At 39.4% G+C, this 13,892-nt stretch overlaps 1 long non-coding RNA gene across 1 annotated transcript in view; it reads right to left on the bottom strand.

Annotated features, from left to right (window-relative positions):
• LOC138984409 (uncharacterized) overlaps nucleotides 1–13,892 on the bottom strand; it is a 53,463-nt gene that overhangs the window by 21,690 nt on the left and 17,881 nt on the right. The window lies entirely within an intron of this gene.

Raw genomic sequence — 13,892 nt, 5'->3', positions numbered from 1 at the left:
TTAGGGGACTATCCTGTTTCCTCTATGACCCACCTCCCAGAATATTGGAAATAAAAGCAAAAATAAAAAAATGGGACCTAATTAAACTTAAAAGCTTCTGCACAACAAAGGAAACTATAAGCAAGGTGAAAAGACAGTCTTCAGAATGGGAGAAAATAATAGCAAATGAAGCAAAGCAACTGACAATCTCAAAAATATATAAGCAACCCTGCAGCTCAATTCCAGAAAAATAAATGACCCAATCAAAAATCAGGCCAAAGAATTAAACAGACATTTCTCCAAAGAAGACATACAGATGGCTAACAAACACATGAAAAGATGCTCAACATCACTCATTATTAGAGAAATGCAAATCAAAACCACTATGAGGTACCATTTCATGCCAGTCAGAATGGCTGTGATCCAAAAGTCTACAAGCAATAGATGCTGGAGAGGGTATGGAGAAAAGGGAACCCTCTTACACTGTTGGTGGGAATGAAAACTAGTTCAGCCACTATGGAGAACAGTGTGGAGATTCCTTAAAAAACTGGAAATAGAACTGCCATAGGACTCAGCAATCCCACTGCTGGGCATACACACTGAGGAAACCAGAATTGAAAGAGACACGTGTACCCCAATGTTCATCACAGCATTGTTTATAATAGCCAGGACATGGAAGCAACCTAGATGCCCATCAGCAGATGAATGGATAAGAAAGCTGTGGTACATATACACAATGGAGTATTACTCAGCCATTAAAAAGAATACATTTGAATCAGTTCTAATGAGGTGGATGAAACTGGAGCCTATTATACAGAGTGAAGTAAGCCAGAAAGAAAAATACCAATACAGTATACTAATGCATATATATTGAATTTAGAAAGATGGTAACGATAACCCTGTATGCGAGACAGCAAAAGAGACACAGATGTATAGAACAGTCTTATGGACTCTGTGGGGGAGGGGCGAGGGTGGGATGATTTGGGAGAATGGCATTGAAACATGTATAATGTCATATGTGAAACGAATCGCCAGTCCAGGTTCGATGCATGATACAGGATGCTTGGGGCTGGTGCACTGGGATGACCCAGAGGGATGGTATGGAGAGGGAGATGGGAGGGGGGTTCAGGACGGGGAACACGAGTACACCTGTGGCAGATTCATGTTGATGTATGGCAAAACCAATACAATATTGTAAAGTAACTAGCCTCCAATTAAAATAAATAAATTTATATTAAAAAATAAAGTCAATTAAAAAATAAAAAATAAAAACATTTAATAAAAAAAGTTATTACTAGTAATGGCACAGACATTGTATTTTTTCCAGTACACAGTAATAATAAAACAAATGAAATAACATACCACAGCTAGGGATTTTCATGTACAATTTCCCAAGCATTCTAGGAAAACAAAAATTTCTTTTTTCTATGAATCACTAAAATAACTGAAGTGAAACCTGAGATGAGCACAGGGTTGAAGAAAAACAAACAAAGGCTGGTTTAGAGAACAAGCCCACCGGGTTGTCTCTGCAGCCCCACTATGCTCCACACAGGCCTGGGCCATGTGCCCTCACTCACTCAAGATGTCTGGACCACAGAGCATATAGCAGGGTCAGGCTGGGGACCCAGAACTCCCTCGCAACCTTCTCACACAGCATTAGGGGAAAACACACGAAAGGTACTAGAAACAAAATCACCAACAAGGCAAAAGGCTCAAGGTTTCAGAGGAAGAAATGCAGTATTATTTTAAATTCTCCCTGGATCAGAGAAGTAAGCTTATCTTCCTGAAATGGGTCTTTCTTGAAGCATCTGCAGACACCCCAGGACTGCTTGAGGCAAAGTCTCTCCTGCTATCTAATAGTCCAGAGCATCTTTCTGAGGCCCCAAGAGGCTGATCTTTATCTCAGGCAAAGAGACGGAAAGGAAGCATGGGGTGGTGATGCTCCCTCATCCCTTCAAACTGGGCTCACACTTGGCATGGAGAGATCACCCTGGAGTTTAGACATCCAAGGGCATCAGTGAAACCCAAAGATCTCCAAAGTCCAGTGAAGAGAAACCTACACTTGCAGCCAGGGATTCCACGCCTCTGGCTCATAACATGCAAACATAAGCTGTTGGCCTGTCTTGCTGGGTGACCAGCCAGTTTCATCTGGTAATCCACCATGGAAAATTGAAACCAGCTAGTGAAGCAGCACAGCATACTGGTTAAGCCACATGCTCAGAGAAACTGGGTTCAAATCCCTGCATTGTCCCTTAGCAGCCACATGGTATGTAAAAGCTTTGGACAAGAGACAAACCCCTCATGTTTCTCATCTGCAAAATGGGTACATATCACTGAATGGTTGTGAAGATTAAATGAAGCTAATATTCATAAAGTACTTAATTCAGTGCCTGGCACAGAGTAGTGGCTCTACTTTTTATCTTTCTCACTGATTATCATAAAGCTTATATTTATTTCAAAAAAATCAAGGGAATGCAGATTTATGAGTGCTCTAAACTGATTCTCTAAAATAGTAGATTGGAAGATTATCTCTGACAGTAAAACATGACTCACACTCCTCATCGTTTTGTATGGGCCCTTGGGTAGGTTTTGGTTGCCTGGGGAGATGACCTGGTCTTCCTTTAATTAAAAGTATTGTTACTGTGAACCTTCTCAGTTTTCAAAACTTAGCTTGAAGTGATTTGAGTACTGCACAATTGTTCCCAGCCCTAGCTAGTCCAGAAAGTGTGGCCAGAAGGTGTGGCCCTTCCATGGCAAAGACCTTCCCCTTAGGTATGTTCTCCAACTATGTCCCCACTTCTGGGTCTCTCCTGGGCCAGCCTTAGGGTCTGCATATCTTGGCAGATCCAAGTGCTATCCCTTTACACAACACTGGAATAGAGGCTTTCAACTTCCCTAAAATACTTCTACAAGGGTCTCTTTTATACAGAAGCTGCTCTTTGCACAGATCCTGAATAACTCAGTAACTCCTTAGCTAATCTGGCATTACCATGGCTCCATGCTCCCATGAATGGATTGGCAGTTCTGGACACACTGTTTAAGGTCACATTTCTCAACTTAGTTTCAAAACTCTAGGTAGAGAAGCTCACTGCACCATGGAAAATGATCACTCACTTGCTGCTGCTGCTAAGTCGCTTCAATCGTGTCCGACTCTGTGTGACCCCATAGACGGCAGCCCACCAGGCTCCCCTGTCCCTGGGATTCTCCAGGCAAGAATACTGGAGTGGGTTGCCATTTCCTTCTCCAATACATGAAGGTGAAAAGTGAAAGTGAAGTCGCTCAGCCCTGTCCGACTCTGAGCGACCCCATGGACTGCAGCCTACCGGGCTCCTCTGTCCATGGGATTTTCCAGGCAAGAGTACTGGAGTGGGGTGCCATCGCCTTCTCTGGATCATTCACTTATTTGACCCTAAATAACACCAAACAATACAGCCTCTGGCATCTTATCTAAAAAGGCCTCCCATGTAACAGTTTATAATTTAGGGAACCATCTGCTTTTCAATATTTCTTTTAAAGAAAAAGAATAGGCAAAACATCAAAATTCTTTAAACTAGCAGTGACCTAACAAGAGACAAACAGAAGTTTATATTTTAAATCTTTTACTAATCATCACTATCCAGTCTCCTATAAAATTCTCATTGGCTCAAGTTTATTTGCTCAGCTTCACTTGATTAGATAAAGGGAAGTGAAAAGTCAAACCAAACAAACAAAGCAAAACAAGCCTTGGCCCTCTGTTGAAAGTATAACCTGGAGTAAGAGACATGATGTCTGTGTTGTGTAACCTTGCTCTCAGAGGAGTGGTTAATTTCTTGTTCAGCAGCATGGTGGTGGTTTCCACTCTTCTTCCCATCATTTTTAGACTCCAGAGTAGGCTGCCTTAATATTCTTCCTTTAAAGAGCATCTTTGCTTTTAACTTTTTTTTTTTTTGGTTTTGGTTATAAGAAAGAGATATGTGATAAATACTTGGAAGGCAGTAATTAAGAACTGTCATTTGTAATGCTGGTGCTCAATGTGGCTGAGGTACTCTCATCCACTGCTGGTGGCATTTTTAAATGAGTAAGTTCTCTGGGAAAGCAGTATGCCAACATGGTGCAAGAATCAAACACAATATTTACTCTAGAACTCCCTTCACCTCTAGGAACTCAGCCTAGGGAAATATTAATAAAATAGCACAAGCAGTAATAACAGAAATGATGATGGTGAAAATTATGACCAAGTCACCAAATCCCAAGGTCTGTTCCTGTTTCTCACACTTGATCTCTATGATTGTGGTGACCACTGGCTCCTTCATAGCATGATATTTCTTTCAGTGTTCCTGACCCTAAAACTCTGTTATTTCCGCCTCTCACTATAATTTTGGAAGGCTCCTTATTCTTTCCATCCCCATAAAGACAGACATTCCCCCAACCAGAGTTATTTCTTCTCCTCTCACCTCTATACTCTAACTGTAGGTGATCCCAAAGATGTCCACACATCTTCTGCAAAAGATAACTCCAGTCCTCAACATCCTTGAACTCTATCTAAGTCCTAACTTTTCACATGCTTTTTGGATATATCCGTATGTAACATCAAAGCCATTTCACCCTTCCTCATCTTGTCCGTCTTTCCTTCTGTATGGTGACAATCCTCCTTCAGACCTTCTGTCCTTTTATCAGATCAATGGTTCCGCCAAACATGTCCTCAAACCCCAAAAGCATCATAAAAATGCAGTGACCAGACCTCAACTAAAACCTGTGCCTTAGGTATGTATGTTTCTAATAAGCTGCCAAGTAAACTCAATAGAAGCCACCAGATACAGGAGCCAGGAATCTCAGCTATCTAAAAGACCATACTTGCCACCCAGATGCAGATCTCTTTTCCTATGGCCACCTTCACATTCTTCTACACCCACCTCCACCTCCTCCTCCTCTATTTCCCTTCACATGCATTCAACCCTTACAACCCTCCTCCACCTCCACCACCTCCTCCTCCATTTCCCTTCAATACAGTCTACACCCCACACCCTTCCTCTTCCTCCTCCATTTCCCTTCACATACAGTCTACACTGCACTCCCCTCCTTCTCTCCTCCCCTATTTACGAAGGACCTAATATGTGTCAAAACTCTAGGTACAGTAGTAGTGAATCAAAAGCACCTCTCCCATGCTGCTACTACTGCTGCTAAGTTGCTTCAGTCGTGTCCGACTCTGTGCGACCCCATAGATGGCAGCCCACCAGGCTTCCCCGTCCCTGGGATTCTCCAAGCAAGAACACTGGAGTGGGTTGCCATTTCCTTCTCCAATGCATGAAAGTGAAAAGTGAAAGTGAAGTCACTCAGTCATGTCCGACTCTAGTGACCCCGTGGACTGCAGCCCACCAGGCTCCTCCGTCCATGGGATTCTCCAGGCAAAAGTACTGGAGTGGGGTGCCATTACCTCTCCCATAGGAATATACAAATTGTAGATGACCTGGAAAAATGCTTTATTATTGCTCACCTCTATGAGTACAAATATTTGAGAGTACAAATATTAATTTCATAGAAACACTTCCTTAGATGGCTTCAAGTTAAATATGTCAATTTACTGGAAATTTAGAAGAATTCCTTGATGTTTGCCCTCCTTGGAGGTCTAGCACTTATTGTGCTGTACAATGAATTCTCCACTACTTACTGAATGAGTGTGATGAACAACTGAACAAATAAACAGTCCTATTTGCCTTTTCTGAAGATGGGTGAGAAGTGTGAGGGCAAGTTGGTTCCCTAAGAAACAGCTTTTCCTTTATTTTTTTTAAAAAATGAGAGAATAAATCAGGGCATGTCTGCCCGACTCTCTTCACCTCTACAAGCCACTTGTGAAGAACTCAGTCTTGGATGGCATGACGCCATCACATGGTCCCAGAATTTTCAGATTTGCTTCTGCATTGAAGAAAGCCTATGTTGAATATGCTGATGTCAATGCATGAATGGATAAAGAAATTGTAGTACACACACAAATATATATTATTCAACCACAAAAAATGAGGACATCCTCCTCTTTGTGACAACATGGATGGACTGTGAAGACATTATGGTAAGTGAAATAAATCAGACAGAAAAAGACAAAACTGTATAATCTCAATGATATGTAGAATGCAAAAAAGCAAATGTATAGAAAAAGAGATCAGACTTGTGGTTACTAGAGGCAAAGGGTGGGGGTAGGCGAAACTGGATGAAGGTGGTCAAAAGGTACAAAATCAAGTTGTAAGATAATCAAGTACTCAGTTCATTTGCTCAGTCGTGTCCGACTCTTTTCGACCCCATGGACTGCAGCACGCCTGGCTTCCCTGTCCATCACCAACTCCCGGAGCTTACTCAAACTCATGTCCATTGAGTCAGTGATGCCATACAAGCATCTTATCCTCTGTTGTCCCCTTCTCCTCCTGCCTTCAATCTCTCCCAGCATCAGGGTCTTTTCCCAGGAATCAGTTCTTCACATCAGGTGGCCAAAGTATTGGAGTTTCAACTTCAGCATCAGTCCTTCCAATGAATATTCAGGACTTATTTTCTTTAGGATTGACTGGTTTGATCTTACAGTCCAAGGGACTCTCAAGAGTCTTCTCCAACACCACAGTTCAAAAGCATCAATTCTTCAGCACTCAGCTTTCTTTATAATCCAACTCTCACATCCATACCAGCATTAGTCCTTCCAATGAATATTCAGGACTGATTTCCCTTAGGATTGACTGGTTTGATCTCCTTGCAGTTCAAGGGACTCTCAAGAGTCTTCTCCAACACTACAGTTCAAAAGCATCAATTCTTTGGTGCTCAGCTTTCTTTATAGCCCAACTCTCACATCCATACATGACTACTGGAAAAACCATAGCTTTGACTAGACGGACCTTTTTGGCAAAGTAATCTCTGCTTTTTAATATGCTGTCTAGGTTTGTCATAGCTTTTCTTCCAAGGAGCAAGCATCTTTTAATTTCATGGCTGCAGTCACCATCTGCAGGGATTTGGGAGCCCAAGGAAATAAAGTCTGTCACTGTTTCTACTGTTTCCCCATCAATTTGCCATGAAGTGATGGGACTGGATGCCATGATCTTAGTTTTCTGAATGTTGAGTTTTAGGCCAGCTTTTTCACTTTTTTCTTTCACTTTCATCAAGAGGCTCTTTAGTTCTTTGCTTCCTGCCATAAGGGTGGTGTCACCTGCAAATCTTGAGGTTATTGATATTTCTCCCGGCAACCTTGATTCCAGCTTGGGCTTCATCCAGGCTGGCACTTTACATGATATACTTTACATATAAGTTAAATAAGCAGGGTGACAATATACAGCCTTGACATACTGCTTTCCCAATTTGGAACCAGTCTGTTGTTCCATGTCTGGTTCTAACTGTTGCTTCTTGACCTGCATACAGATTCTCAGGAGGCAGGTCAGGTGGTCTGGAATTCCCATCTCTTTCAGAATTTTCCACAGTTTGCTGTGATCCACACAGTCAAAGGTTTTGGCATAGTCAATAAAGCAGAAGTAGATGTACTACTTCTACTACTAGGTACTAGGGCTATGCTATACAACATGATGATGAAAGCTGACACTGTTATATGACATACAGGAAAGGTGCTAAGAAAGTAAAGCCCAAGAGTTCTCACTGCAGGGAGAAAATGTTTTTTCTTTTGTTTTTATTGCATCCATATGAGACAATGGTGCTAGTGGTAAAGAATCTGCCTGCTAATGCAGGAGACATAAAAGCTGTGGGTTCAATCCCTGGGTCAGGAAGATCCCCCGGAGGAGGGCATGGCAACCCGCTCCAGCATTGCGTGGGAAATCCCATGGAGAGAGGAGCCTGGCGGGCTACAGTCCACAGGGTCACAAACAGTAGGACATGACTGAAGTGATTTAGCACACATGAGATAGTGCATGTTAGCTGAACCTATTGTGAAGATCATTTCACAATATACGTAAATCAAACCATCACGCTGTGCACATTGAAGAGTGATTGCTGTGCGCATTAAGGAGTGATACACGTCAACTATTTTTCCATTAAACTAGGAAAGAGGACTACCATTCTGCTAGCTTGTGCTGAGAAATAAAAAAGAAGTCCAGTAACCTTCTCTGCAAATGAGCTTAGCAACTTTTATTGATCCCTGAAGCAACCACATCAGAGCCCATTTTCTTTCTTCTTCTTTCTATTCAGGGTGGAGAGACCCCCCTGAGGGTAGTGTACTGAGCTCCTCCCAGTTCTACAGTTTTCCTGAATTCTTGTTGCTTTTGTCTTCTCTATCAAACAAATCACTAGTCACTAATTGGACAAAATAGTTTGGGCCAATGAGAGCATCATGCCAAACAGATCATCTCCAGAGTATTATCCCAAAACTTTCTCTAAGTGCCATTTCCAAAAGCAATACACTGAATAATAAAGACATTTAGAAATCCATCATATCACTCAATCTTTCAGAATCATTGATGTTGCTCCCCAACCTCAAGGATTTCCTTACTTTGGATGGGCAGTGATGATGATAAAGATTTTCTGATGTCAGGAATAAAATTGGAACAATGAAGTATTTACTTTAACCAAGCTCTTTTTAAAAAGCCTCTTTCTTAATTTACTGTGTGAGAAACTTCCCTCCATTGGCCAACAGCAAAACCCTAACCTGGAGCTCAGACATGGGCCACACTAAGCCATACAGGAAGTCCATCTGAGCTGAATTAAAAAAAAAATAAATAAGACTTCCTCTCAGAGAGCAAGCGTGTATGTCCCCAGATCTTGACCATAGAGGACCTGTGGTCAAGCAAGCAGTCTCTCTAGAAGTTCAGCAACCCCTTGCTAAAAGCAGATGCTCCAACTGTTACTGTAACCCTATGGGTATCCACAGTGCTCTCTGCATGAGACACAGTGACAGGACAGCAACAGTTTTTAATCATCAGTCCATATGCTACATAAAGAGAAAACCCAGTAATACACACTTTATTTTAATTTCCAAAGAGACTGGCTTCTAATCAGCCTGCAATCCACTGATTTCAGTCTCCCTGAAGTCCAATTAGCTGGGAGCATCTGTCAACTGCTCTTTACGTAAAGATCATTCAAGCAATTCCATATATACAAAATCTTAAGTCTTATTAAATTTCCCCCAAGGTTTTGCATTACCATACCTTTTCATCTTTATTATAACCTCCTTAAGGTTTTCCCTTTAGCCTCTGATTCATCAGAGCACCTTAAAAGATAGCAATGTTTCCACCAAAAAGAGATAAAAATAATCTGAGGTGCATGTAGTTTCAGAGAATCCAATGGAGTCCCAACTGTGGATGAAGTTGAAGGTCCTAAGGACTTTCTGTTGGGCATTAAGCCCACGTGGCCCCTGAGCACATCTTCCTCTCCTCAAATCATGAGACAAAAGTGGTGAATAGGTGCAGCCAATACAAGTTGATCATGGATACATTATTCTAATTGCCTTACTCTTGAGTTCATTGTTCACTAGATAGTTAGGGGATCAAGGAAAGGCAGAGTTTATCAAATATCTGAATTTTACCCAAAGTATTGTGTTTACATGAGGCTTAATATTGACTATATGGAGGCCTAATGTTCAAATCGAAGAGCAGAGAATAGCAGACATCCTGTTCCAACTCTGATCTAGAGTGTACGTGAAGTTGGAAGCCAGAAAGACCCTCCCTCAATCCACTCACTGCGTACTTCTGTAAGGTTCCCTTGAGGGGGGCCCCACCTCTCCAGAGAAAATCTATGGATGGAAGGGTTTTGGTTGATAGATATTGACAGCTGGGAAAACAGGCATTAATTTTAAATATAATAGGATTATGTTGGGAACACCTGGGGAAATGTGTAGATGATACAGACACTAGATAAGATGAAAATGCACTGAAATGATAAATAGAGATACTTGAATAGAAAAGAAAGTTCAACAGTTTGTACAGTATGATATCATTTGTCATTTACATGATAACATATATATTGTGTGAAAGAATATACACTAAGCTATTAAGAGTGTGAGTGCATATTCTCTGATTGTAGGAATATGATTTTTTTTATTTTTGTCTATATTTTCTAATTGTATAAAATGAACTGATATTGTTCCTATAGTAAGAGACTATTACAAATAAAATGCAGGGGAGCTTGAGTGTACCTGACTGATCGGAAAGTAGAACTGAGGGATGGTGTTATAAGAGACTCCACAATATGTTATCACATCAATACATATTTTATCTTTGAAAGTTTTCCTCTTGAATCAGGTTTGGGACAATGCGTAGGCTGTGCCCTAGTGTACAGTGAACTTTCTGATGTCAGTACTCTCCTAGTTTCTACAGGCCAGTGCAGTCTCTGCTTTAGCTTTGTCACTGGGAAGCCTAAAGAATCTCATCAAACACAAGAAGAGCCCTAGTGTGGCATCCTTGTGCATAAGAAAGATAAATGTGGGCTGAATGGTTATCACTTAAATGGATTTATTTCTGGTTGAGTATCTGAAGGTTGGGGATTAAGGGTAGGGATAAATCAAACAGTAATAGCTAAAACTCACATATTCTCAATATATACCAGACTCCTTTCCTGGTGCTTTACAGATATTAATTTGTTTAAAGCAATAGCCATATGGAGTAGGTCATGTATCATATGGCAATCTTTGTTAGAGATGATGCAGGGCTAAAGTATAGACTGGGGAAAGTTGCATCAACTTGCCCTGGTTCAAGCCTAGCACTGTAGCTACAACCTGTGTGAACCTGAGAAAATTATTTACTCTCTGTGCCTCAGTGCCCTCATCTGTAAAAAGTAGGGTGATACTTGATTTTTTCAACAAACATTTAACAAATACCTACTATAGGACAGAACTACAAATGTCACTCCCTGCTCTTAAGGAACCTGTCATTTCCCGAGGAAGAGAGACATGTATTCAACTAAACGTAAGCAATTTTTCTTTAAGATCTATAAAGTGCCAACGCTTCACTCTCATGTATAAAAGATGTAAGCTCCTGGTTTGAAATTAATATTCTTTATCATTTTGAGAAAAACATTTCTATTTTAGTTTACTAAGTTTAAAAATATGAGACTAGATGTTTATATTTTGAAAGTATCATTTCAATATATACTGCAAATGTTTACTTTTCCCTCTTTGACTTTTTTATGTGCTGAATTAAGGTAACATATCTTCCTGTACAAAAATATCCTTGAATTTTTGAATCCATCCCAATTAAGCATAACATTCTATCTTCTTAATATTGCTTTGGATTCCAGTTGCAAATAGTATGTTTAGAATGTTTTCACTGATATTTATATGTAAGACCAGTCTTTCAAATTTTTTTATTAATAGACTTTTTTGAAACCCAAGAACCATTCTTTGTTCAGTATGTTTCAATGAGAAATGATTAACTGGTTATATCAAAACTAATTACAAGAAAGAGAAAAGTACCACAAGTGTAAACTATAAATGAGAAGTAGGCTGTAACAACAGAAGCAGAAATTGGAACACAAATTATGACACTCTTAAGTTTAGAAATTAAATCATACTAGTATAATTGAAAAATTATTAAATATATCTACTATCTATTCACTCAATTTAGAAAATTTACTTAACTGCTCTTAAAAATCAATAAAATCAATAAAAGAAATTTTTGTTATACTTGATATTTTTAAAGCACTAACCTTTTTTTTTTTTTAATAAAAGGGCATATTAAGTATTACAATTTCCAAATGCACCACTTACAGGGTTTATATGAGAAATGTTTGGCAATTTTGGCTCTGAAAAGAAACTGCAATTTTGGTTTGAAACTTTGGCAAATGAATGACAGAATTTATGTGTACCCTTTAGGTAGAACCAGACGTGTTGATTTGGTTCCGAGTTATCGTCTGAAAGATATTCCATTTTTCAAAAAGTCCAAATTCTACACAAATATGCACATTTATGATGACAGAGTTATATTCTTGGGAATTACCAAGCTCTTCTCTCAGTCTCATGTTTTATGAAATGTTAGAGTTAATAGTAACTATTTTCAAAGATGTTTCTTCCACAGAAAAAGGCATTTCAAGGGGAATTTAAAAACTGAAATACAACATTCTTCTGAAATTGAACTCTCATATATATATATTATGGAAACAAAAACATAAATTTGCACGGAATGTTCCTAAGTTCAAAACAGGGACAAGATTTACTAAGCTATTCTTAATGCCTTCTCCTTGAGCCAACTTTGTGCTCAGTTTTTCTAAAAAAATCATTTCCTCAATGTCAATTGCCTCGCATTTTTATGAAATCTGCACTTAGCACTGAACCCGGTCAGTTAAAAATCTCTTTCAAAACAAAGCAAAATGCCAGGCTGCTTTATTTTACACTTAGTTTCATCCCCTTGTGCTGTTTACTGTGCTTGGGAATTGTGTTCCTTCACAGCTGGCAGTTCTAGAAAGCACCGCCGTGTGCACCTAGGTGAGCAGCCATTCTGCAGATAGGAGAAACAAGCCCACAGATCAAGATCAATGCAGGCTGGAAATCTGACAGCAAGAGTAAGAAAAGGAAAACACTAAAGAAAATGCAAATACATTTTTTTCTCTATCCTTCAAGTACAAGCCAAATGTCCTTCACACAGAAGCTACACCAACCAGCTAAGGTGGCTCCAGGCCAGAGGAAAATGGCTTTTCAGTATCACACATGCCAAAGAAGACATATGGGCAGAAAGAAACCTCAGTACACAGTGCAGATTCCCATTTGGTTTCAATCATGTGCAATTTCCTTTATTTCATAAGGTAAAGGGTTTAACTATTCTGTCCAAATCCTATAACACAATGGCGGATCTGTTAAGATACCAGGAATTTTCATGTGGTTCTACAATTAATCCACTGATTACCCTCTGCATAAGTCAGAAGGTAGGTCAGAGACATGGATAAAAATTGAAAATGGGGTCTACCCTGGCCAGGCCCTTTGGCAGAGATGCAGGGGTAGTTCAGAATTTGATCATGGTTTAAGGATGCTTCATCCGTTTTACTCTTAAGGCTTAATTGCTGGCTTTATGCAGGTTATGCTATGCTAAGTCACTTCAGTTGTGTCCAACTCTGTGCGACCCCATAGACGGCAGCCCACCAGGCTCCCCTGTCCCTGGGATTCTCCAGGCAAGAACACTGGAGTGGGTTGCCATTTCCTTCTCCATTACGCAGGTTAGGGGAGAAGATATTCTACTGTTGTGTTTAACCAGTGTTCACATTCAACAGAACTTCAAAGGCTATTTTGAAGCAAAAATATAATTGAACAGTGTCTAATACGTTATCACTTGCAACTAAGTAATAAAAAGGCTTGTCAGCTCCTCAAAGAAGCTCCATCACTCAAATATCCCACAGCTTACCTCTTCCATACAACAAGGAAGCTAACAAAACAATCAACGTCTCATTGGTGTTTATGATACCATTGTTATAGATATGATTTTACCTACTACAAACTGAGGTTTAAAATGCTTTTCCATGGTGTTTTAGTTTTGTGTATATGTATTGAATGATATTCAGAAATAATTTATATTATTATTATATATAGCTTTTTCTTATTTATATTGATATGAATACCATTTATTGTAGACAGGATAATTTTTATTGTTAATTTAAGTAATTATGGAAATAAATGAAAATTTATTTTAATATAAAAGCCAATGATGGAATTAAAAGATGAACCACTTATAAAAGGAAATCTGATACTGTTTTTATTTGTATGTATTACTTTTAAAGCTTTTGTTTTACTATATTGGATATCATATAGTTTTACAGACATCCTAGGATTACTCTGAAATGTATGAAGAGCAAATGGATAAAGAAAAAAAAATAGCTTATCCATGAGCGATATATGGTTAAGTGACATAAGAAACATTATGAACAAGTTACCTTCAACATAAATAAAACAAATAGCTCAATATCCAAACTGTGGATAAAATGAGGAAATGGATAATGAGTTGGAAGAAGGGCGCTGCAGTAAAGATGCCAATGAA

This window comes from Bos mutus, chromosome 21 (assembly GCF_027580195.1).
Source record: "Bos mutus isolate GX-2022 chromosome 21, NWIPB_WYAK_1.1, whole genome shotgun sequence".
In the NCBI taxonomy this organism is placed as follows: domain Eukaryota; kingdom Metazoa; phylum Chordata; class Mammalia; order Artiodactyla; family Bovidae; genus Bos; species Bos mutus.
The sequence above is the reverse complement of the archived record's forward strand: the minus strand, read 5'-3'. Positions and strand labels throughout refer to the sequence as shown.